The sequence below is a fragment of the Lonchura striata genome, chromosome 9, assembly GCF_050655825.1.
Source record: "Lonchura striata isolate lonStrDom1 chromosome 9, ASM5065582v1, whole genome shotgun sequence".
Taxonomy (NCBI): domain Eukaryota; kingdom Metazoa; phylum Chordata; class Aves; order Passeriformes; family Estrildidae; genus Lonchura; species Lonchura striata.
Genome location: NC_140711.1, coordinates 13,953,378 through 13,978,605, shown reverse-complemented (window position 1 = coordinate 13,978,605; position 25,228 = coordinate 13,953,378).

The window sequence follows — 25,228 nt, the reverse complement described above, 5'->3', positions numbered from 1 at the left end:
CAAGGGAGCCCTACAAACTGACATCAGGAACCTGGACTGCTGACTTTTCTTTCCCAGGGAAAATGGAAAACGGATGTGCCCAGGGGCCCCTGGCCTTGACTGCAAAAAATCATTATATCGAAGGATGGACCCCACACCGAAGTTGTCCCCACCTCAAACTTGTGCTGCCCTGATAGACCCAAGGGAGCCCTACAAACTGACATCAGGAACCTGGACTGCTGAGTTTTCTTTCCCAGGGAAAATGGAAAAAGGATGTGCCCAGGGGCCCCTGGCCCTGGACAGGGGCCTCACTACAAAAAATCCTTATATCGAAGGATGGACCCCACACCTAAGTTGTCCCCACCTCAAACTTGTGCTGCCCTGATCGACCCAAGGGAGCTCTACAAACTGACATCAGGAACCTGGACTGCTGAGTTTTCTTTCCCAGGGAAAATGGAAAAAGGATATGCCCAGGGGCCCCTGGCCCTGACTGCAAAGAATCCTTATATCGAAGGATGGACCCCACACCGAAGTTGTCCCCATCTCAAGCTTGTGCTGCCCTGATAGACCCAAGGGAGCCCTACAAACTGACATCAGGAACCTGGACTGCTGAGTTTTCTTTCCCGGGGAAAATGGCCAAAGGATGTGGCCGGGGGCCCCTGGCCCTGACTGCAAAGAATCCTTATATCGAAGGACGGACCCCACAACAAAGTTGTCCCCACCTCAAACTTGTGCTGCCCTGATACACCCAAGGGAGCCCTACAAACTGACATCAGGAACCTGGACTGCTGAGTTTTCTTTCCCAGGGAAAATGGAAAAAGGATGTGCCCAGGGGCCCCTGGCCCTGACTGCAAAGAATCCTTATATCGAAGGATGGACCCCACACCGAAGTTGTCCCCACCTCAAACTTGTGCTGCCCTGATAGACCCAAGGGAGCCCTACAAACTGACATCAGGAACTTGGACTGCTGAGTTTTCTTTCCCAGGGAAAATGGCCAAAGGATGTGCCCAGGGGCCCCTGGCCCTGGACAGGGACCTCACTGCAAAAAATCCTTATATCGAAGGATGGACCCCACACCGAAGTTGTCCCCACCTCAAACTTGTGCTGCCCTGATAGACCCAAGGGAGCCCTACAAACTGACATCAGGAACCTGGACTGCTGAGTTTTCTTTCCCAGGGAAAATGGAAAAAGGATGTGCCCAGGGGCCACTGGCCCTGGACAGGGACCTCACTACAAGAAATCCTTATACCGAAGGATGGACCCCACACAAAAGTTGTTGCAACCTCAAACTTGTGCTGCCCTGATAGACCCAAGGGAGCCCTACAAACTGACATCAGGAACCTGGACTGCTGACTTTTCTTTCCCCGGGAAAATGGAAAAAGGATGTGCCCAGGGGCCCCTGGCCTTGACTGCAAAAAATCATTATATCGAAGGATGGACCCCACACCGAAGTTGTTGAAACCTCAAACTTGTGCTGCCCTGATAGACCCAAGGGAGCCCTACAAACTGACATCAGGAACCTGGACTGCTGAGTTTTCTTTCCCAGGGAAAATGGAAAAAGGATGTGCCCAGGGGCCCGTGGCCCTGGGCAGGGGCCTCACTACAAGAAATCGTTATATAGAAGGATGGACCCCACACCGAAGTTGTCCCCACCTCAAACTTGTGCTGCCCTGATAGACCCAAGGGAGCCCTACAAACTGACATCAGGAACCTGGACTGCTGAGTTTTCTTTCCCAGGGAAAATGGAAAAAGGATGTGTCCATGGGCCCCTGGCCCTGACTGCAAAAAATTCTTATATCGAAGGATGGACCCCACACCGAAGTTGTCCCCACCTCAAACTTGTGCTGCCCTGATAGACCCAAGGGAGCCCTACAAACTGACATCAGGAACCTGGACTGCTGAGTTTTCTTTCCCAGGGAAAATGGAAAAAGGATGTGCACAGGGGCCCCTGGCCCTGGGCTGGGGCCTGACTGCAAAGAATCCTTATATCAAAGGATGGACCCCACACTGAAGTTGTCCCCACCTCAAACTTGTGCTGCCCTGATAGACCCAAGGGAGCTCTACAAACTGACATCAGGAACCTGTACTGCTGAGTTTTCTTTCCCAGGGAAAATGGAAAAAGGATGTGCCCAGGGGCCCCTGGCCCTGACTGCAAAGAATCCTTATATCGAAGGATGGACCCCACACCGAAGTTGTCCCCACCTCAAACTTGTGCTGCCCTGATAGACCCAAGGGAGCCCTACAAACTGACATCAGGAACCTGGACTGCTGAGTTTTCTTTCCCAGGGAAAATGGAAAAAGGATGTGCCCAAGGGACCCTGGACTTGGCTGGGCCCTGACTGCAAAAAATCCTTATATCAAAGGATGGACCCCACACCAAAGTTGTCCCCATCTCAAACTTGTGCTGCCCTGATAGACCCAAGGGAGCCCTACAAACTGACATCAGGAACCTGGACTGCTGAGTTTTCTTTCCCAGGGAAAATGGCCAAAGGACGTGGCCGGGGGCCCCTGGCCCTGACTGCAAAGAATCCTTATATCGAAGGACGGACCCCACAACGAAGTTGTCCCCACCTCAAACTTGTGCTGCCCTGATACACCCAAGGGAGCCCTACAAACTGACATCAGGAACCTGGACTGCTGAGTTTTCTTTCCCAGGGAAAATGGAAAAAGGATGTGCAAAGGGGCCCCTGGTCCTGGGCTGGGGCCTGACTGCAAAGAATCCTTATATCGAAGGATGGACCCCACACCGAAGTTGTCCCCACCTCAAACTTGTGCTGCCCTGATAGACCCAAGGGAGCCCTACAAACTGACATCAGAAACCTGGACTGCTGAGTTTTCTTTCCCAGGGAAAATGGAAAAAGGGTGTGCCCAGGGGCCCCTGGCCTTGACTGCAAAAAATCATTATATCGAAGGATGGACCCCACACCGAAGTTGTCCCCACCTCAAACTTGTGCTGCCCTGATAGACCCAAGGGAGCCCTACAAACTGACATCAGAAACCTGGACTGCTGAGTTTTCTTTCCCAGGGAAAATGGAAAAAGGATGTGCCCAGGGGCCCCTGGCCCTGGACAGGGGCCTCACTACAAGAAATCCTTATATCGAAGGATGGACCCCACACCGAAGTTGTCCCCACCTCAAACTTGTGCTGCCCTGATCGACCCTAGGGAGCTCTACAAACTGACATCAGGAACCTGGACTGCTGAGTTTTCTTTCCCAGGGAAAATGGAAAAAGGATGTGCCCAGGGGCCCCTGGCCCTGACTGCAAAGAATCCTTATATCGAAGGATGGACCCCACACCGAAGTTGTCCCCATCTCAAGCTTGTGCTGCCCTGATAGACCCAAGGGAGCCCTACAAACTGACATCAGGAACCTGGACTGCTGAGTTTTCTTTCCCAGGGAAAATGGCCAAAGGATGTGCCCGGGGGCCCCTGGCCCTGACTGCAAAGAATCCTTATATCGAAGGACGGACCCCACTCCGAAGTTGTCCCCACCTCAAACTTGTGCTGCCCTGATACACCCAAGGGAGCCCTACAAACTGACATCAGGAACCTGGACTGCTGAGTTTTCTTTCCCAGGGAAAATGGAAAAAGGATGTGCACAGGGGCCCCTGGTCCTGGGCTGGGGCCTCACTGCAAAAAATCCTTATATCGAAGGATGGACCCCACACCGAAGTTGTCCCCACCTCAAACTTGTGCTGCCCTGATAGACCCAAGGGAGCCCTACAAACTGACATCAGGAACCGGGACTGCTGAGTTTTCTTTCCCAGGGAAAATGGAAAAAGGATGTGCCCAGGGGCCCCTGGCCCTGACTGCAAAAAATCTTTATATCGAAGGATGGACCCCACACCGAAGTTGTCCCCACCTCAAACTTGTGCTGCCCTGATAGACCCAAGGGAGCCCTACAAACTGACATCAGGAACCTGGACTGCTGAGTTTTCTTTCCCAGGGAAAATGGAAAAAGGATGTGCACAGGGGCCCCTGGCCCTGGACAGGGACCTCACTACAAAAAATCCATATATTGAAGGATGGACCCCACACCGAAGTTGTCCCCACCTCAAACTTGTGCTGCCCTGATAGACCCAAGGGAGCTCTACAAACTGACATCAGGAACCTGGACTGCTGAGTTTTCTTTCCCAGGGAAAATGGATAAAGGATGTGCCCAGGGGCCCCTGGCCCTGACTGCAAAGAATCCTTATATCGAAGGATGGACCCCACACCGAAGTAGTCCCCACCTCAAACTTGTGCTGCCCTGATACACCCAAGGGAGCCCTACAAACTGACATCAGGAACCTGGACTGCTGAGTTTTCTTTCCCAGGGAAAATGGAAAAAGGATGTGCCCAGGGGCCCCTGGCCCTGGACAGAGACCTCACTGCAAAAAATCCTTATATCGAAGGATGGACCCCACACCGAAGTTGTCCCCACCTCAAACTTGTGCTGCCCTGATACACCCAAGGGAGCTCTACAAACTGACATCAGGAACCTGGACTGCTGAGTTTTCTTTCCCAGGGAAAATGGAAAAAGGATGTGCCCAAGGGCCCCTGGCCCTGACTGCAAAAAATCCTTATATCGAAGGATGGACCCCACACCGAAGTTGTCCCCACCTCAAACTTGTGCTGCCCTGATAGACCCAAGGGAGCCCTACAAACTGACATGAGGAACCGGGACTGCTGAGTTTTCTTTCCCAGGGAAAATGGCCAAAGGTTGTACCCGGGGGCCCCTGGCCCTGACTGCAAAGAATCCTTATATCGAAGGACGGACCCCACAACGAAGTTGTCCCCACCTCAAACTTGTGCTGCCCTGATACACCCAAGGGAGCCCTACAAACTGACATCAGGAACCTGGACTGCTGAGTTTTCTTTCCCAGGGAAAATGGATAAAGGATGTGCACAGGGGCCCCTGGCCCTGGGCTGGGGCCTGACTGCAAAGAATCCTTATATCGAAGGATGGACCCCACACCGAAGTTGTCCCCACCTCAAACTTGTGCTGCCCTGATACATCCAAGGGAGCCCTACAAACTGACATCAGGAACCGGGACTGCTGAGTTTTCTTTCCCAGGGAAAATGGAAAAAGGATGTGCCCAGGGGCCCCTGGCCCTGACTGCAAAAAATCCTTATATCGAAGGATGGACCCCACACCGAAGTTCTCCCCACCTCAAACTTGTGCTGCCCTGATAGACCCAAGGGAGCCCTACAAACTGACATCAGGAACCTGGACTGCTGAGTTTTCTTTCCCAGGGAAAATGGAAAAAGGATGTGCCCAGGGGCCACTGGCCCTGGACAGGGACCTCACTACAAGAAATCCCTATACCGAAGGATGGACCCCACACAAAAGTTGTTGCAACCTCAAACTTGTGCTGCCCTGATAGACCCAAGGGAGCCCTACAAACTGACATCAGGAACCTGGACTGCTGAATTTTCTTTCCCAGGGAAAATGGAAAAAGGATGTGCCCAGGGGCCCCTGGCCTTGACTGCAAAAAATCCTTATATCGAAGGATGGACCCCACACCGAAGTTGTCCCCACCTCAAACTTGTGCTGCCCTGATAGACCCAAGGGAGCCCTACAAACTGACATCAGGAACCTGGACTGCTGAGTTTTCTTTCCCAGGGAAAATGGAAAAAGGATGTGCCCAGGGGCCCGTGGCCCTGGGCAGGAACCTCACTACAAGAAATCCTTATATCGAAGGATGGACCCCACACCGAAGTTGTTGAAACCTCAAACTTGTGCTGCCCTGATAGACCCAAGGGAGCCCTACAAACTGACATCAGGAACCTGGACTGCTGAGTTTTCTTTCCCAGGGAAAATGGAAAAAGGATGTGCCCAGGGGCCCCTGGCCCTGGACAGAGACCTCACTGCAAAAAATCCTTATATCGAAGGATGGACCCCACACCGAAGTTGTCCCCACCTCAAACTTGTGCTGCCCTGATAGACCCAAGGGAGCTCTACAAACTGACATCAGGAACCTGGACTGCTGAGTTTTCTTTCTCAGGGAAAATGGAAAAAGGATGTGCCCAAGGGCCCCTGGCCCTGACTGCAAAAAATCCTTATATCGAAGGATGGACCCCACACCGAAGTTGTCCCCATCTCAAGCTTGTGCTGCCCTGATAGACCCAAGGGAGCCCTACAAACTGACATCAGGAACCTGGACTGCTGAGTTTTCTTTCCCAGGGAAAATGGCCAAAGGATGTGCCCGGGGGCCCCTGGCCCTGACTGCAAAGAATCCTTATATCGAAGGACGGACCCCACAACGAAGTTGTCCCCACCTCAAACTTGTGCTGCCCTGATACACCCAAGGGAGCCCTACAAACTGACATCAGGAACCTGGACTGCTGAGTTTTCTTTCCCAGGGAAAATGGAAAAAGGATGTGCACAGGGGCCCCTGGTCCTGGGCTGGGGCCTCACTGCAAAAAATCCTTATATCGAAGGATGGACCCCACACCGAAGTTGTCCCCACCTCAAACTTGTGCTGCCCTGATAGACCCAAGGGAGCCCTAAAAACTGACATCAGGAACCGGGACTGCTGAGTTTTCTTTCCCAGGGAAAATGGAAAAAGGATGTGCCCAGGGGCCCCTGGCCCTGACTGCAAAAAATCTTTATATCGAAGGATGGACCCCACACCGAAGTTGTCCCCACCTCAAACTTGTTCTGCCCTGATAGACCCAAGGGAGCCCTACAAACTGACATCAGGAACCTGGACTGCTGAGTTTTCTTTCCCAGGGAAAATGGAAAAAGGATGTGCACAGGGGCCCCTGGACCTGGACAGGGACCTCACTACAAAAAATCCATATATTGAAGGATGGACCCCACACCGAAGTTGTCCCCACCTCAAACTTGTGCTGCCCTGATAGACCCAAGGGAGCTCTACAAACTGACATCAGGAACCTGGACTGCTGAGTTTTCTTTCCCAGGGAAAATGGAAAAAGGATGTGCCCAGGGGCCCGTTGCCCTGGGCAGGAACCTCACTACAAGAAATCCTTATATCGAAGGATGGACCCCACACCGAAGTTGTTGAAACCTCAAACTTGTGCTGCCCTGATAGACCCAAGGGAGCCCTACAAACTGACATCAGGAACCTGGACTGCTGAGTTTTCTTTCCCAGGGAAAATGGAAAAAGGATGTGCCCAGGGGCCCCTGGCCCTGGACAGAGACCTCACTGCAAAAAATCCTTATATCGAAGGATGGACCCCACACCGAAGTTGTCCCCACCTCAAACTTGTGCTGCCCTGATAGACCCAAGGGAGCTCTACAAACTGACATCAGGAACCTGGACTGCTGAGTTTTCTTTCCCAGGGAAAATGGAAAAAGGATGTGCCCAAGGGCCCCTGGCCCTGACTGCAAAAAATCCTTATATCGAAGGATGGACCCCACACCGAAGTTGTCCCCACCTCAAACTTGTGCTGCCCTGATAGACCCAAGGGAGCCCTACAAACTGACATCAGGAACCGGGACTGCTGAGTTTTCTTTCCCAGGGAAAATGGCCAAAGGTTGTACCCGGGGGCCCCTGGCCCTGACTGCAAAGAATCCTTATATCGAAGGACGGACCCCACAACGAAGTTGTCCCCACCTCAAACTTGTGCTGCCCTGATACACCCAAGGGAGCCCTACAAACTGACATCAGGAACCTGGACTGCTGAGTTTTCTTTCCCAGGGAAAATGGATAAAGGATGTGCACAGGGGCCCCTGGCCCTGGGCTGGGGCCTGACTGCAAAGAATCCTTATATCGAAGGATGGACCCCACACCGAAGTTGTCCCCACCTCAAACTTGTGCTGCCCTGATACATCCAAGGGAGCCCTACAAACTGACATCAGGAACCGGGACTGCTGAGTTTTCTTTCCCAGGGAAAATGGAAAAAGGATGTGCCCAGGGGCCCCTGGCCCTGACTGCAAAAAATCCTTATATCGAAGGATGGACCCCACACCGAAGTTCTCCCCACCTCAAACTTGTGCTGCCCTGATAGACCCAAGGGAGCCCTACAAACTGACATCAGGAACCTGGACTGCTGAGTTTTCTTTCCCAGGGAAAATGGAAAAAGGATGTGCCCAGGGGCCACTGGCCCTGGACAGGGACCTCACTACAAGAAATCCCTATACCGAAGGATGGACCCCACACAAAAGTTGTTGCAACCTCAAACTTGTGCTGCCCTGATAGACCCAAGGGAGCCCTACAAACTGACATCAGGAACCTGGACTGCTGAATTTTCTTTCCCAGGGAAAATGGAAAAAGGATGTGCCCAGGGGCCCCTGGCCTTGACTGCAAAAAATCCTTATATCGAAGGATGGACCCCACACCGAAGTTGTCCCCACCTCAAACTTGTGCTGCCCTGATAGACCCAAGGGAGCCCTACAAACTGACATCAGGAACCTGGACTGCTGAGTTTTCTTTCCCAGGGAAAATGGAAAAAGGATGTGCCCAGGGGCCCGTGGCCCTGGGCAGGAACCTCACTACAAGAAATCCTTATATCGAAGGATGGACCCCACACCGAAGTTGTTGAAACCTCAAACTTGTGCTGCCCTGATAGACCCAAGGGAGCCCTACAAACTGACATCAGGAACCTGGACTGCTGAGTTTTCTTTCCCAGGGAAAATGGAAAAAGGATGTGCCCAGGGGCCCCTGGCCCTGGACAGAGACCTCACTGCAAAAAATCCTTATATCGAAGGATGGACCCCACACCGAAGTTGTCCCCACCTCAAACTTGTGCTGCCCTGATAGACCCAAGGGAGCTCTACAAACTGACATCAGGAACCTGGACTGCTGAGTTTTCTTTCTCAGGGAAAATGGAAAAAGGATGTGCCCAAGGGCCCCTGGCCCTGACTGCAAAAAATCCTTATATCGAAGGATGGACCCCACACCGAAGTTGTCCCCATCTCAAGCTTGTGCTGCCCTGATAGACCCAAGGGAGCCCTACAAACTGACATCAGGAACCTGGACTGCTGAGTTTTCTTTCCCAGGGAAAATGGCCAAAGGATGTGCCCGGGGGCCCCTGGCCCTGACTGCAAAGAATCCTTATATCGAAGGACGGACCCCACAACGAAGTTGTCCCCACCTCAAACTTGTGCTGCCCTGATACACCCAAGGGAGCCCTACAAACTGACATCAGGAACCTGGACTGCTGAGTTTTCTTTCCCAGGGAAAATGGAAAAAGGATGTGCACAGGGGCCCCTGGTCCTGGGCTGGGGCCTCACTGCAAAAAATCCTTATATCGAAGGATGGACCCCACACCGAAGTTGTCCCCACCTCAAACTTGTGCTGCCCTGATAGACCCAAGGGAGCCCTAAAAACTGACATCAGGAACCGGGACTGCTGAGTTTTCTTTCCCAGGGAAAATGGAAAAAGGATGTGCCCAGGGGCCCCTGGCCCTGACTGCAAAAAATCTTTATATCGAAGGATGGACCCCACACCGAAGTTGTCCCCACCTCAAACTTGTTCTGCCCTGATAGACCCAAGGGAGCCCTACAAACTGACATCAGGAACCTGGACTGCTGAGTTTTCTTTCCCAGGGAAAATGGAAAAAGGATGTGCACAGGGGCCCCTGGACCTGGACAGGGACCTCACTACAAAAAATCCATATATTGAAGGATGGACCCCACACCGAAGTTGTCCCCACCTCAAACTTGTGCTGCCCTGATAGACCCAAGGGAGCTCTACAAACTGACATCAGGAACCTGGACTGCTGAGTTTTCTTTCCCAGGGAAAATGGAAAAAGGATGTGCCCAGGGGCCCGTTGCCCTGGGCAGGAACCTCACTACAAGAAATCCTTATATCGAAGGATGGACCCCACACCGAAGTTGTTGAAACCTCAAACTTGTGCTGCCCTGATAGACCCAAGGGAGCCCTACAAACTGACATCAGGAACCTGGACTGCTGAGTTTTCTTTCCCAGGGAAAATGGAAAAAGGATGTGCCCAGGGGCCCCTGGCCCTGGACAGAGACCTCACTGCAAAAAATCCTTATATCGAAGGATGGACCCCACACCGAAGTTGTCCCCACCTCAAACTTGTGCTGCCCTGATAGACCCAAGGGAGCTCTACAAACTGACATCAGGAACCTGGACTGCTGAGTTTTCTTTCCCAGGGAAAATGGAAAAAGGATGTGCCCAAGGGCCCCTGGCCCTGACTGCAAAAAATCCTTATATCGAAGGATGGACCCCACACCGAAGTTGTCCCCACCTCAAACTTGTGCTGCCCTGATAGACCCAAGGGAGCCCTACAAACTGACATCAGGAACCGGGACTGCTGAGTTTTCTTTCCCAGGGAAAATGGCCAAAGGTTGTACCCGGGGGCCCCTGGCCCTGACTGCAAAGAATCCTTATAACGAAGGACGGACCCCACAACGAAGTTGTCCCCACCTCAAACTTGTGCTGCCCTGATACACCCAAGGGAGCCCTACAAACTGACATCAGGAACCTGGACTGCTGAGTTTTCTTTCCCAGGGAAAATGGAAAAAGGATGTGCCCAGGGGCCACTGGCCCTGGACAGGGACCACACTACAAGAAATCCCTATACCGAAGGATGGACCCCACACAAAAGTTGTTGCAACCTCAAACTTGTGCTGCCCTGATAGACCCAAGGGAGCCCTACAAACTGACATCAGGAACCTGGACTGCTGAATTTTCTTTCCCAGGGAAAATGGAAAAAGGATGTGCCCAGGGGCCCCTGGCCTTGACTGCAAAAAATCATTATATCGAAGGATGGACCCCACACCGAAGTTGTCCCCACCTCAAACTTGTGCTGCCCTGATAGACCCAAGGGAGCCCTACAAACTGACATCAGAAACCTGGACTGCCGAGTTTTCTTTCCCAGGGAAAATGGAAAAAGGATGTGCCCAGGGGCCCCTGGCCCTGGACAGGGGCCTCACTACAAAAAATCCTTATATCGAAGGATGGACCCCACACCTAAGTTGTCCCCACCTCAAACTTGTGCTGCCCTGATCGACCCAAGGGAGCTCTACAAACTGACACCAGGAGCCTGGACTGCTGAGTTTTCTTTCCCAGGGAAAATGGAAAAAGGATGTGCCCAGGGGCCCCTGGCCCTGACTGCAAAGAATCCTTATATCGAAGGATGGACCCCACACCGAAGTTGTCCCCATCTCAAGCTTGTGCTGCCCTGATAGACCCAAGGGAGCCCTACAAACTGACATCAGGAACCTGGACTGCTGAGTTTTCTTTCCCAGGGAAAATGGCCAAAGGATGTGCCCGGGGGCCCCTGGCCCTGACTGCAAAGAATCCTTATATTGAAGGACGGACCCCACAACGAAGTTGTCCCCACCTCAAACTTGTGCTGCCCTGATACACCCAAGGGAGCCCTACAAACTGACATCAGGAACCTGGACTGCTGAGTTTTCTTTCCCAGGGAAAATGGAAAAAGGATGTGCACAGGGGCCCCTGGTCCTGGGCTGGGGCCTCACTGCAAAAAATCCTTATATCGAAGGATGGACCCCACACCGAAGTTGTCCCCACCTCAAACTTGTGCTGCCCTGATAGACCCAAGGGAGCCCTACAAACTGACATCAGGAACCGGGACTGCTGAGTTTTCTTTCCCAGGGAAAATGGAAAAAGGATGTGCCCAGGGGCCCCTGGCCCTGACTGCAAAGAATCTTTATATCGAAGGATGGACCCCACACCGAAGTTGTCCCCACCTCAAACTTGTGCTTCCCTGATAGACCCAAGGGAGCCCTACAAACTGACATCAGGAACCTGGACTGCTGAGTTTTCTTTCCCAGGGAAAATGGAAAAAGGATGTGCACAGGGGCCTCTGGACCTGGACAGGGACCTCACTACAAAAAATCCATATATTGAAGAATGGACCCCACACCGAAGTTCTCCCCACCTCAAACTTGTGCTGCCCTGATAGACCCAAGGGAGCTCTACAAACTGACATCAGGAACCTGGACTGCTGAGTTTTCTTTCCCAGGGAAAATGGATAAAGGATGTGCCCAGGGGCCCCTGGCCCTGACTGCAAAGAATCCTTATATCGAAGGATGGACCCCACACCGAAGTTGTCCCCACCTCAAACTTGTGCTGCCCTGATACATCCAAGGGAGCCCTACAAACTGACATCAGGAACCTGGACTGCTGAGTTTTCTTTCCCAGGGAAAATGGAAAAAGGATGTGCCCAGGGGCCCGTGGCCCTGGGCAGGAACCTCACTACAAGAAATCCTTATATCGAAGGATGGACCCCACACCGAAGTTGATGAAACCTCAAACTTGTGCTGCCCTGATAGACCCAAGGGAGCCCTACAAACTGACATCAGGAACCTGGACTGCTGAGTTTTCTTTCCCAGGGAAAATGGAAAAAGGATGTGCCCAGGGGCCCCTGGCCCTGGACAGAGACCTCACTGCAAAAAATCCTTATATCGAAGGATGGACCCCACACCGAAGTTGTCCCCACCTCAAACTTGTGCTGCCCTGATAGACCCAAGGGAGCTCTACAAACTGACATCAGGAACCTGGACTGCTGAGTTTTCTTTCCCAGGGAAAATGGAAAAAGGATGTGCCCAAGGGCCCCTGGCCCTGACTGCAAAAAATCCTTATATCGAAGGATGGACCCCACACCGAAGTTGTCCCCACCTCAAACTTGTGCTGCCCTGATAGACCCAAGGGAGCCCTACAAACTGACATCAGGAACCGGGACTGCTGAGTTTTCTTTCCCAGGGAAAATGGCCAAAGGTTGTACCCGGGGGCCCCTGGCCCTGACTGCAAAGAATCCTTATATCGAAGGACGGACCCCACAACGAAGTTGTCCCGACCTCAAAATTGTGCTGCCCTGATACACCCAAGGGAGCCCTACAAACTGACATCAGGAACCTGGACTGCTGAGTTTTCTTTCCCAGGGAAAATGGAAAAAGGATGTGCCCAGGGGCCCCCCCTGGCCCTGGGCTGGGGCCTGACTGCAAAGAATCCTTATATCGAAGGATGGACCCCACACCGAAGTTGTCCCCACCTCAAACTTTTGCTGCCCTGATACATCCAAGGGAGCCCTACAAACTGACATCAGGAACCGGGACTGCTGAGTTTTCTTTCCCAGGGAAAATGGAAAAAGGATGTGCCCAGGGGCCCCTGGCCCTGACTGCAAAAAATCCTTATATCGAAGGATGGACCCCACACCGAAGTTCTCCCCACCTCAAACTTGTGCTGCCCTGATAGACCCAAGGGAGCCCTACAAACTGACATCAGGAACCTGGACTGCTGAGTTTTCTTTCCCAGGGAAAATGGAAAAAGGATGTGCCCAGGGGCCCCTGGCCTTGGACAGGGGCCTCACTACAAAAAATCCTTATATCGAACGATGGACCCCACACCGAAGTTGTTGAAACGTCAAACTTGTGCTACCCTGACAGACCCAAGGGAGCCCTAAAAACTGACATCAGGAACCTGGACTGCTGAGTTTTCTTTCTCAGGGAAAATGGAAAAAGGATATGCCCAGGGGCCCCTGGCCCTGACTGCAAAAAATCCTTATATCGAAGGATGGACCCCACACCGAAGTTGTCCCCACCTCAAACTTGTGCTGCCCTGATACACCCAAGGGAGCCCTACAAACTGACATCAGGAACCGGGACTGCTGAGTTTTCTTTCCCAGGGAAAATGGAAAAAGGATGTGCTCAGGGGCCCCTGGCCCTGGACAGGGGCCTCACTGCAAAAAATCATTATATCGAAGGATGGACCCCACACCGAAGTTGTCCCCATCTCAAACTTGTGCTGCCCTGATAGACCCAAGGGAGCCCTACAAACTGACATCAGGAACCTGGACTGCTGAGTTTTCTTTCCCAGGGAAAATGGCCAAAGGATGTGCCCGGGGGCCCCTGGCCCTGACTGCAAAGAATCCTTATATCGAAGGACGGACCCCACAACGAAGTTGTCCCCACCTCAAACTTGTGCTGCCCTGATAGACCCAAGGGAGCCCTACAAACTGACATCAGGAACCTGGACTGCTGAGTTTTCTTTCCCAGGGAAAATGGAAAAGGGATGTGCACAGGGGCCCCTGGTCCTGGGCTGGGGCCTGACTGCAAAGAATCCTTATATCGAAGGATGGACCCCACACCGAAGTTGTCCCCACCTCAAACTTGTGCTGCCCTGATAGACCCAAGGGAGCCCTACAAACTGACATCAGGAACCGGGACTGCTGAGTTTTCTTTCCCAGGGAAAATGGAAAAAGGATGTGCCCAGGGGCCCCTGGCCCTGACTGCAAAAAATCTTTATATCGAAGGATGGACCCCACACCGAAGTTCTCCCCACCTCAAACTTGTGCTGCCCTGATAGACCCAAGGGAGCCCTACAAACTGACATCAGGAACCTGGACTGCTGAGTTTTCTTTCCCAGGGAAAATGGAAAAAGGATGTGCACAGGGGCCCCTGAACCTGGACAGGGACCTCACTACAAAAAATCCATATATCGAAGGACGGACCCCACACCGAAGTTGTCCCCACCTCAAACTTGTGCTGCCCTGAGAGACCCAAGGGAGCTCTACAAACTGACATCAGGAACCTGGACTGCTGAGTTTTCTTTCCCAGGGAAAATGGAAAAAGGATGTGCCCAGGGGCCCCTGGCCCTGACTGCAAAGAATCCTTATATCGAAGGATGGACCCCACACCGAAATTGTCCCCACCTCAAACTTGTGCTGCCCTGATACACCCAAGGGAGCCCTACAAACTGACATCAGGAACCTGGACTGCTGAGTTTTCTTTCCCAGGGAAAATGGAAAAAGGATGTGCCCAGGGGCCCCTGGCCCTGACTGCAAAGAATCCTTATATCGAAGGATGGACCCCACACCGAAGTTGTCCCCATCTCAAGCTTGTGCTGCCCTGATAGACCCAAGGGAGCCCTACAAACTGACATCAGGAACCTGGACTGCTGAGTTTTCTTTCCCAGGGAAAATGGCCAAAGGATGTGCCCGGGGGCCCCTGGCCCTGACTGCAAAGAATCCTTATATTGAAGGACGGACCCCACAACGAAGTTGTCCCCACCTCAAACTTGTGCTGCCCTGATACACCCAAGGGAGCCCTACAAACTGACATCAGGAACCTGGACTGCTGAGTTTTCTTTCCCAGGGAAAATGGAAAAAGGATGTGCACAGGGGCCCCTGGTCCTGGGCTGGGGCCTCACTGCAAAAAATCCTTATATCGAAGGATGGACCCCACACCGAAGTTGTCCCCACCTCAAACTTGTGCTGCCCTGATAGACCCAAGGGAGCCCTACAAACTGACATCAGGAACCGGGACTGCTGAGTTTTCTTTCCCAGGGAAAATGGAAAAAGGATGTGCCCAGGGGCCCCTGGCCCTGACTGCAAAGAATCTTTATATCGAAGGATGGACCCCACACCGAAGTTGTCCCCACCTCAAACTTGTGCTTCCCTGATAGACCCAAGGGAGCCCTACAAACTGACATCAGGAACCTGGACTGCTGAGTTTTCTTTCCCAGGGAAAATGGAAAAAGGATGTGCACAGGGGCCTCTGGACCTGGACAGGGACCTCACTACAAAAAATCCATATATTGAAGAATGGACCCCACACCGAAGTTCTCCCCACCTCAAACTTGTGCTGCCCTGATAGACCCTAGGGAGCTCTACAAACTGACATCAGGAACCTGGACTGCTGAGTTTTCTTTCCCAGGGAAAATGGAAAAAGGATGTGCCCAGGGGCCCCTGGCCCTGACTGCAAAGAATCCTTATATCGAAGGATGGACCCCACACCGAAGTTGTCCCCACCTCAAACTTGTGCTGCCCTGATACATCCAAGGGAGCCCTACAAACTGACATCAGGAACCTGGACTGCTGAGTTTTCTTTCCCAGGGAAAATGGAAAAAGGATGTGCCCAGGGGCCCGTGGCCCTGGGCAGGAACCTCACTACAAGAAATCCTTATATCGAAGGATGGACCCCACACCGAAGTTGATGAAACCTCAAACTTGTGCTGCCCTGATAGACCCAAGGGAGCCCTACAAACTGACATCAGGAACCTGGACTGCTGAGTTTTCTTTCCCAGGGAAAATGGAAAAAGGATGTGCCCAGGGGCCCCTGGCCCTGGACAGAGACCTCACTGCAAAAAATCCTTATATCGAAGGATGGACCCCACACCGAAGTTGTCCCCACCTCAAACTTGTGCTGCCCTGATAGACCCAAGGGAGCTCTACAAACTGACATCAGGAACCTGGACTGCTGAGTTTTCTTTCCCAGGGAAAATGGAAAAAGGATGTGCCCAAGGGCCCCTGGCCCTGACTGCAAAAAATCCTTATATCGAAGGATGGACCCCACACCGAAGTTGTCCCCACCTCAAACTTGTGCTGCCCTGATAGACCCAAGGGAGCCCTACAAACTGACATCAGGAACCGGGACTGCTGAGTTTTCTTTCCCAGGGAAAATGGCCAAAGGTTGTACCCGGGGGCCCCTGGCCCTGACTGCAAAGAATCCTTATATCGAAGGACGGACCCCACAACGAAGTTGTCCCGACCTCAAAATTGTGCTGCCCTGATACACCCAAGGGAGCCCTACAAACTGACATCAGGAACCTGGACTGCTGAGTTTTCTTTCCCAGGGAAAATGGAAAAAGGATGTGCCCAGGGGCCCCCCCTGGCCCTGGGCTGGGGCCTGACTGCAAAGAATCCTTATATCGAAGGATGGACCCCACACCGAAGTTGTCCCCACCTCAAACTTTTGCTGCCCTGATACATCCAAGGGAGCCCTACAAACTGACATCAGGAACCGGGACTGCTGAGTTTTCTTTCCCAGGGAAAATGGAAAAAGGATGTGCCCAGGGGCCCCTGGCCCTGACTGCAAAAAATCCTTATATCGAAGGATGGACCCCACACCGAAGTTCTCCCCACCTCAAACTTGTGCTGCCCTGATAGACCCAAGGGAGCCCTACAAACTGACATCAGGAACCTGGACTGCTGAGTTTTCTTTCCCAGGGAAAATGGAAAAAGGATGTGCCCAGGGGCCCCTGGCCCTGGACAGGGGCCTCACTACAAAAAATCCTTATATCGAACGATGGACCCCACACCGAAGTTGTTGAAACGTCAAACTTGTGCTACCCTGACAGACCCAAGGGAGCCCTAAAAACTGACATCAGGAACCTGGACTGCTGAGTTTTCTTTCTCAGGGAAAATGGAAAAAGGATATGCCCAGGGGCCCCTGGCCCTGACTGCAAAAAATCCTTATATCGAAGGATGGACCCCACACCGAAGTTGTCCCCACCTCAAACTTGTGCTGCCCTGATACACCCAAGGGAGCCCTACAAACTGACATCAGGAACCGGGACTGCTGAGTTTTCTTTCCCAGGGAAAATGGAAAAAGGATGTGCTCAGGGGCCCCTGGCCCTGGACAGGGGCCTCACTGCAAAAAATCATTATATCGAAGGATGGACCCCACACCGAAGTTGTCCCCATCTCAAACTTGTGCTGCCCTGATAGACCCAAGGGAGCCCTACAAACTGACATCAGGAACCTGGACTGCTGAGTTTTCTTTCCCAGGGAAAATGGCCAAAGGATGTGCCCGGGGGCCCCTGGCCCTGACTGCAAAGAATCCTTATATCGAAGGACGGACCCCACAACGAAGTTGTCCCCACCTCAAACTTGTGCTGCCCTGATAGACCCAAGGGAGCCCTACAAACTGACATCAGGAACCTGGACTGCTGAGTTTTCTTTCCCAGGGAAAATGGAAAAGGGATGTGCACAGGGGCCCCTGGTCCGGGGCTGGGGCCTGACTGCAAAGAATCCTTATATCGAAGGATGGACCCCACACCGAAGTTGTCCCCACCTCAAACTTGTGCTGCCCTGATAGACCCAAGGGAGCCCTACAAACTGACATCAGGAACCGGGACTGCTGAGTTTTCTTTCCCAGGGAAAATGGAAAAAGGATGTGCCCAGGGGCCCCTGGCCCTGACTGCAAAAAATCTTTATATCGAAGGATGGACCCCACACCGAAGTTCTCCCCACCTCAAACTTGTGCTGCCCTGATAGACCCAAGGGAGCCCTACAAACTGACATCAGGAACCTGGACTGCTGAGTTTTCTTTCCCAGGGAAAATGGAAAAAGGATGTGCACAGGGGCCCCTGAACCTGGACAGGGACCTCACTACAAAAAATCCATATATCGAAGGACGGACCCCACACCGAAGTTGTCCCCACCTCAAACTTGTGCTGCCCTGAGAGACCCAAGGGAGCTCTACAAACTGACATCAGGAACCTGGACTGCTGAGTTTTCTTTCCCAGGGAAAATGGAAAAAGGATGTGCCCAGGGGCCCCTGGCCCTGACTGCAAAGAATCCTTATATCGAAGGATGGACCCCACACCGAAATTGTCCCCACCTCAAACTTGTGCTGCCCTGATAGACCCAAGGGAGCCCTACAAACTGACATCAGGAACCTGGACTGCTGAGTTTTCTTTCCCAGGGAAAATGGAAAAAGGATGTGCCCAGGGGCCCCTGGCCCTGGACAGGGACCTCACTGCAAAAAATCCTTATATCGAAGGATGGACCCCACACCGAAGTTGTCCCCACCTCAAACTTGTGCTGCCCTGATAGACCCAAGGGAGCCCTACAAACTGACATCAGGAACCTGGACTGCTGAGTTTTCTTTCCCAGGGAAAATGGATAAAGGATGTGCACAGGGGCCCCTGGCGCTGGACCGGGACCTCACTACAAGAAACCCTTATATCAAAGGATGGACCCCACACAGAAGTTGTCCCCACCTCAAACTTGTGCTGCCCTGATACACCCAAGGGAGCCCTACAAACTGACATCAGGAACCTGGACTGCTGAGTTTTCTTTCCCAGGGAAAATGGAAAAAGGATGTGCCCAAGGGCCCCTGGCCCTGACTGCAAAAAATCCTTATATCGAAGGATGGACCCCACACCGAAGTTGTCCCCACCTCAAACTTGTGCTGCCCTGATAGACCCAAGGGAGCCCTACAAACTGACATCAGGAACCGGGACTGCTGAGTTTTCTTTCCCAGGGAAAATGGCCAAAGGTTGTACCCGGGGGCCCCTGGCCCTGACTGCAAAGAATCCTTATATCGAAGGACGGACCCCACAACGAAGTTGTCCCGACCTCAAAATTGTGCTGCCCTGATACACCCAAGGGAGCCCTACAAACTGACATCAGGAACCTGGACTGCTGAGTTTTCTTTCCCAGGGAAAATGGAAAAAGGATTTTCCCAGGGGCCCCCCTTGGCCCTGGGCTGGGGCCTGACTGCAAAGAATCCTTATATCGAAGGATGGACCCCACACCGAAGTTGTCCCCACCTCAAACTTTTGCTGCCCTGATACATCCAAGGGAGCCCTACAAACTGACATCAGGAACCGGGACTGCTGAGTTTTCTTTCCCAGGGAAAATGGAAAAAGGATGTGCCCAGGGGCCCCTGGCCCTGACTGCAAAAAATCCTTATATCGAAGGATGGACCCCACACCGAAGTTGTCCCCACCTCAAACTTGTGCTGCCCTGATAGACCCAAGGGAGCCCTACAAACTGACATCAGGAACCTGGACTGCTGAGTTTTCTTTCCCAGGGAAAATGGAAAAAGGATGTGCCCAGGGGCCCCTGGCCCTGGACAGGGGCCTCACTACAAAAAATCCTTATATTGAACGATGGACCCCACACCGAAGTTGTTGAAACGTCAAACTTGTGCTACCCTGACAGACCCAAGGGAGCCCTAAAAACTGACATCAGGAACCTGGACTGCTGAGTTTCCTTTCTCAGGGAAAATGGAAAAAGGATATGCCCAGGGGCCCCTGGCCCTGACTGCAAAAAATCCTTATATCGAAGGATGGACCCCACACCGAAGTTGTCCCCACCTCAAACTTGTGCTGCCCTGATACACCCAAGGGAGCCCTACAAACTGACATCAGGAACCGGGACTGCTGAGTTTTCTTTCCCAGGGAAAATGGAAAAAGGATGTGCTCAGGGGCCCCTGGCCCTGGACAGGGGCCTCACTGCAAAAAATCATTATATCGAAGGATGGACCCCACACCAAAGTTGTCCCCATCTCAAACTTGTGCTGCCCTGATAGACCCAAGGGAGCCCTACAAACTGACATCAGGAACCTGGACTGCTGAGTTTTCTTTCCCAGGGAAAATGGCCAAAGGATGTGCCCGGGGGCCCCTGGCCCTGACTGCAAAGAATCCTTATATCGAAGGACGGACCCCACAACGAAGTTGTCCCCACCTCAAACTTGTGCTGCCCTGATAGACCCAAGGGAGCCCTACAAACTGACATCAGGAACCTGGACTGCTGAGTTTTCTTTCCCAGGGAAAATGGAAAAAGGATGTGCCCAGGGGCCCCTGGCCCTGGACAGGGACCTCACTGCAAAAAATCCTTATATCGAAGGATGGACCCCACACCGAAGTTGTCCCCACCTCAAACTTGTGCTGCCCTGATAGACCCAAGGGAGCCCTACAAACTGACATCAGGAACCTGGACTGCTGAGTTTTCTTTCCCAGGGAAAATGGATAAAGGATGTGCACAGGGGCCCCTGGCGCTGGACCGGGACCTCACTACAAGAAACCCTTATATCAAAGGATGGACCCCACACCGAAGTTGTCCCCACCTCAAACTTGTGCTGCCCTGATACACCCAAGGGAGCCCTACAAACTGACATCAGGAACCTGGACTGCTGAGTTTTCTTTCCCAGGGAAAATGGAAAAAGGATGTGCACAGGGGCCCCTGGCCCTGACTGCAAAAAATCCTTATATCGAAGGATGGACCCCAGACCGAAGTTATCCCCACCTCAAACAGGTGCTGCCCTGATAGACCCAAGGGAGCCCTACAAACTGACATCAGGAACCTGGACTGCTGAGTTTTCTTTCCCAGGGAAAATGGCCAAAGGATGTGCCCGGGGGCCCCTGGCCCTGACTGCAAAGAATCCTTATATCGAAGGACGGACCCCACAACGAAGTTGTCCCAACCTCAAACTTGTGCTGCCCTGATACACCCAAGGGAGCCCTACAAACTGACATCAGGAACCTGGACTGCTGAGTTTTCTTTCCCAGGGAAAATGGAAAAAGGATGTGCACAGGGGCCCCTGGCCCTGGGCTGGGTCCTGACTGCAAAGAATCCTTATATCGAAGGATGGACCCCACACCGAAGTTGTCCCCACCTCAAACTTGTGCTGCTCTGATACATCCAAGGGAGCTCTACAAACTGACATCAGGAACCGGGACTGCTGAGTTTTCTTTCCCAGGGAAAATGGAAAAAGGATGTGCCCAGGGGACCCTGGCCCTGACTGCAAAAAATCCTTATATCGAAGGATGGGCCCCACACCGAAGTTCTCCCCACCTCAAACTTGTGCTGCCCTGATAGACCCAAGGGAGCCCTACAAACTGACATCAGGAACCTGGACTGCTGAGTTTTCTTTCCCAGGGAAAATGGAAAAAGGATGTGCACAGGGGCCCCTGGCCCTGGACAGGGCCCTCACTACAAAAAATCCTTATATCGAAGGATGGACCCCACACCGAAGTTGTCCCCACCTCAAACTTGTGCTGCCCTGATAGACCCAAGGGAGCCCTAAAAACTGACATCAGGAACCTGGACTGCTGAGTTTTCTTTCCCAGGGAAAATGGAAAAAGGATGTGCCCAGGGGCCCCTGGCCCTGACTGCAAAAAATCATTATATCGAAGGATGGACCCCACACCGAAGTTGTCCCCACCTCAAACTTGTGCTGCCCTGATACACCCAAGGGAGCCCTACAAACTGACATCAGGAACCTGGACTGCTCAGTTTTCTTTCCCAGGGAAAATGGAAAAAGGATGTGCTCAGGGGCCCCTGGCCCTGGACCAGGACCTCACTAAAAGAAATCCTTATATCAAAGGATGGACCCCACACCGAAATTGTCCCCACCTCAAACTTGTGCTGCCCTGATAGACCCAAGGGAGCCCTACAAACTGACATCAGGAACCTGGACTGCTGAGTTTTCTTTCCCAGGGAAAATGGAAAAAGGATGTGCACAGGGGCCCCTGGCCCTGACTGCAAAAAATCCTTATATCGAAGGATGGACCCCAGACCGAAGTTGTCCCCACCTCAAACTTGTGCTGCCCTGATAGACCCAAGGGAGCCCTACAAACTGACATCAGGAACCTGGACTGCTGAGTTTTCTTTCCCAGGGAAAATGGAAAAAGGATGTGCCCAGGGGCCCCTGGCCCTGACTGCAAAAAATCCTTATATCGAAGGATGGACCCCACACCGAAGTTCTCCCCACCTCAAACTTGTGCTGCCCTGATAGACCCAAGGGAGCCCTACAAACTGACATCAGGAACCTGGACTGCTGAGTTTTCTTTCCCAGGGAAAATGGAAAAAGGATGTGCCCAGGGGCCCCTGGCCCTGGACAGGGGCCTCACTACAAAAAATCCTTATATCGAACGATGGACCCCACACCGAAGTTGTTGAAACGTCAAACTTGTGCTACCCTGACAGACCCAAGGGAGCCCTAAAAACTGACATCAGGAACCTGGACTGCTGAGTTTTCTTTCTCAGGGAAAATGGAAAAAGGATATGCCCAGGGGCCCCTGGCCCTGACTGCAAAAAATCCTTATATCGAAGGATGGACCCCACACCGAAGTTGTCCCCACCTCAAACTTGTGCTGCCCTGATACACCCAAGGGAGCCCTACAAACTGACATCAGGAACCGGGACTGCTGACTTTTCTTTCCCAGGGAAAATGGAAAAAGGATGTGCTCAGGGGCCCCTGGCCCTGGACAGGGGCCTCACTGCAAAAAATCATTATATCGAAGGACGGACCCCACAACGAAGTTGTCCCCACCTCAAACTTGTGCTGCCCTGATAGACCCAAGGGAGCCCTACAAACTGACATCACGAACCTGGACTGCTGAGTTTTCTTTCCCAGGGAAAATGGAAAAGGGATTTGCACAGGGGCCCGTGGTCCTGGGCTGGGGCCTGACTGCAAAGAATCCTTATATCGAAGGATGGACCCCACACCGAAGTTGTCCCCACCTCAAACTTGTGCTGCCCTGATAGACCCAAGGGAGCCCTACAAACTGACATCAGGAACCGGGACTGCTGAGTTTTCTTTCCCAGGGAAAATGGAAAAAGGATGTGCCCAGGGGCCCCTGGCCCTGACTGCAAAAAATCTTTATATCGAAGGATGGACCCCACACCGAAGTTCTCCCCACCTCAAACTTGTGCTGCCCTGATAGACCCAAGGGAGCCCTAAAAACTGACATCAGGAACCTGGACTGCTGAGTTTTCTTTCCCAGGGAAAATGGAAAAAGGATGTGCACAGGGGCCCCTGAACCTGGACAGGGACCTCACTACAAAAAATCCATATATCGAAGGACGGACCCCACAACGAAGTTGTCCCCACCTCAAACTTGTGCTGCCCTGAGAGACCCAAGGTAGCTCTACAAACTGACATCAGGAACCTGGACTGCTGAGTTTTCTTTCCCAGGGAAAATGGAAAAAGGATGTGCCCAGGGGCCCCTGGCCCTGACTGCAAAGAATCCTTATATCGAAGGATGGACCCCACACCGAAATTGTCCCCACCTCAAACTTGTGCTGCCCTGATAGACCCAAGGGAGCCCTACAAACTGACATCAGGAACCTGGACTGCTGAGTTTTCTTTCCCAGGGAAAATGGAAAAAGGATGTGCCCAGGGGCCCCTGGCCCTGGACAGGGACCTCACTGCAAAAAATCCTTATATCGAAGGATGGACCCCACACCGAAGTTGTCCCCACCTCAAACTTGTGCTGCCCTGATAGACCCAAGGGAGCCCTACAAACTGACATCAGGAACCTGGACTGCTGAGTTTTCTTTCCCAGGGAAAATGGATAAAGGATGTGCACAGGGGCCCCTGGCGCTGGACCGGGACCTCACTACAAGAAACCCTTATATCAAAGGATGGACCCCACACCGAAGTTGTCCCCACCTCAAACTTGTGCTGCCCTGATACACCCAAGGGAGCCCTACAAACTGACATCAGGAACCTGGACTGCTGAGTTTTCTTTCCCAGGGAAAATGGAAAAAGGATGTGCACAGGGGCCCCTGGCCCTGACTGCAAAAAATCCTTATATCGAAGGATGGACCCCAGACCGAAGTTATCCCCACCTCAAACTTGTGCTGCCCTGATAGACCCAAGGGAGCCCTACAAACTGACATCAGGAACCTGGACTGCTGAGTTTTCTTTCCCAGGGAAAATGGCCAAAGGATGTGCCCGGGGGCCCCTGGCCCTGACTGCAAAGAATCCTTATATCGAAGGACGGACCCCACAACGAAGTTGTCCCAACCTCAAACTTGTGCTGCCCTGATAGACCCAAGGGAGCCCTACAAACTGACATCAGGAACCTGGACTGCTGAGTTTTCTTTCCCAGGGAAAATGGAAAAAGGATGTGCACAGGGGCCCCTGGCCCTGGGCTGGGTCCTGACTGCAAAGAATCCTTATATCGAAGGATGGACCCCACACCGAAGTTGTCCCCACCTCAAACTTGTGCTGCCCTGATACATCCAAGGGAGCTCTACAAACTGACATCAGGAACCGGGACTGCTGAGTTTTCTTTCCCAGGGAAAATGGAAAAAGGATGTGCCCAGGGGCCCCTGGCCCTGACTGCAAAAAATCCTTATATCGAAGGATGGGCCCCACACCGAAGTTCTCCCCACCTCAAAATTGTGCTGCCCTGATAGACCCAAGGGAGCCCTACAAACTGACATCAGGAACCTGGACTGCTGAGTTTTCTTTCCCAGGGAAAATGGAAAAAGGATGTGCACAGGGGCCCCTGGCCATGGACAGGGGCCTCACTACAAAAAATCCTTATATCGAAGGATGGACCCCACACCGAAGTTGTCCCCACCTCAAACTTGTGCTGCCCTGATAGACCCAAGGGAGCCCTAAAAACTGACATCAGGAACCTGGACTGCTGAGTTTTCTTTCCCAGGGAAAATGGAAAAAGGATGTGCCCAGGGGCCCCTGGCCCTGACTGCAAAAAATCCTTATATCGAAGGATGGACCCCACACCGAAGTTGTCCCCACCTCAAACTTGTGCTGCCCTGATACACCCAAGGGAGCCCTACAAACTGACATCAGGAACCTGGACTGCTCAGTTTTCTTTCCCAGGGAAAATGGAAAAAGGATGTGCTCAGGGGCCCCTGGCCCTGGACCGGGACCTCACTACAAGAAATCCTTATATCAAAGGATGGACCCCACACCGAAGTTGTCCCCACCTCAAACTTGTGCTGCCCTGATAGACCCAAGGGAGCCCTACAAACTGACATCAGGAACCTGGACTGCTGAGTTTTCTTTCCCAGGGAAAATGGAAAAAGGATGTGCACAGG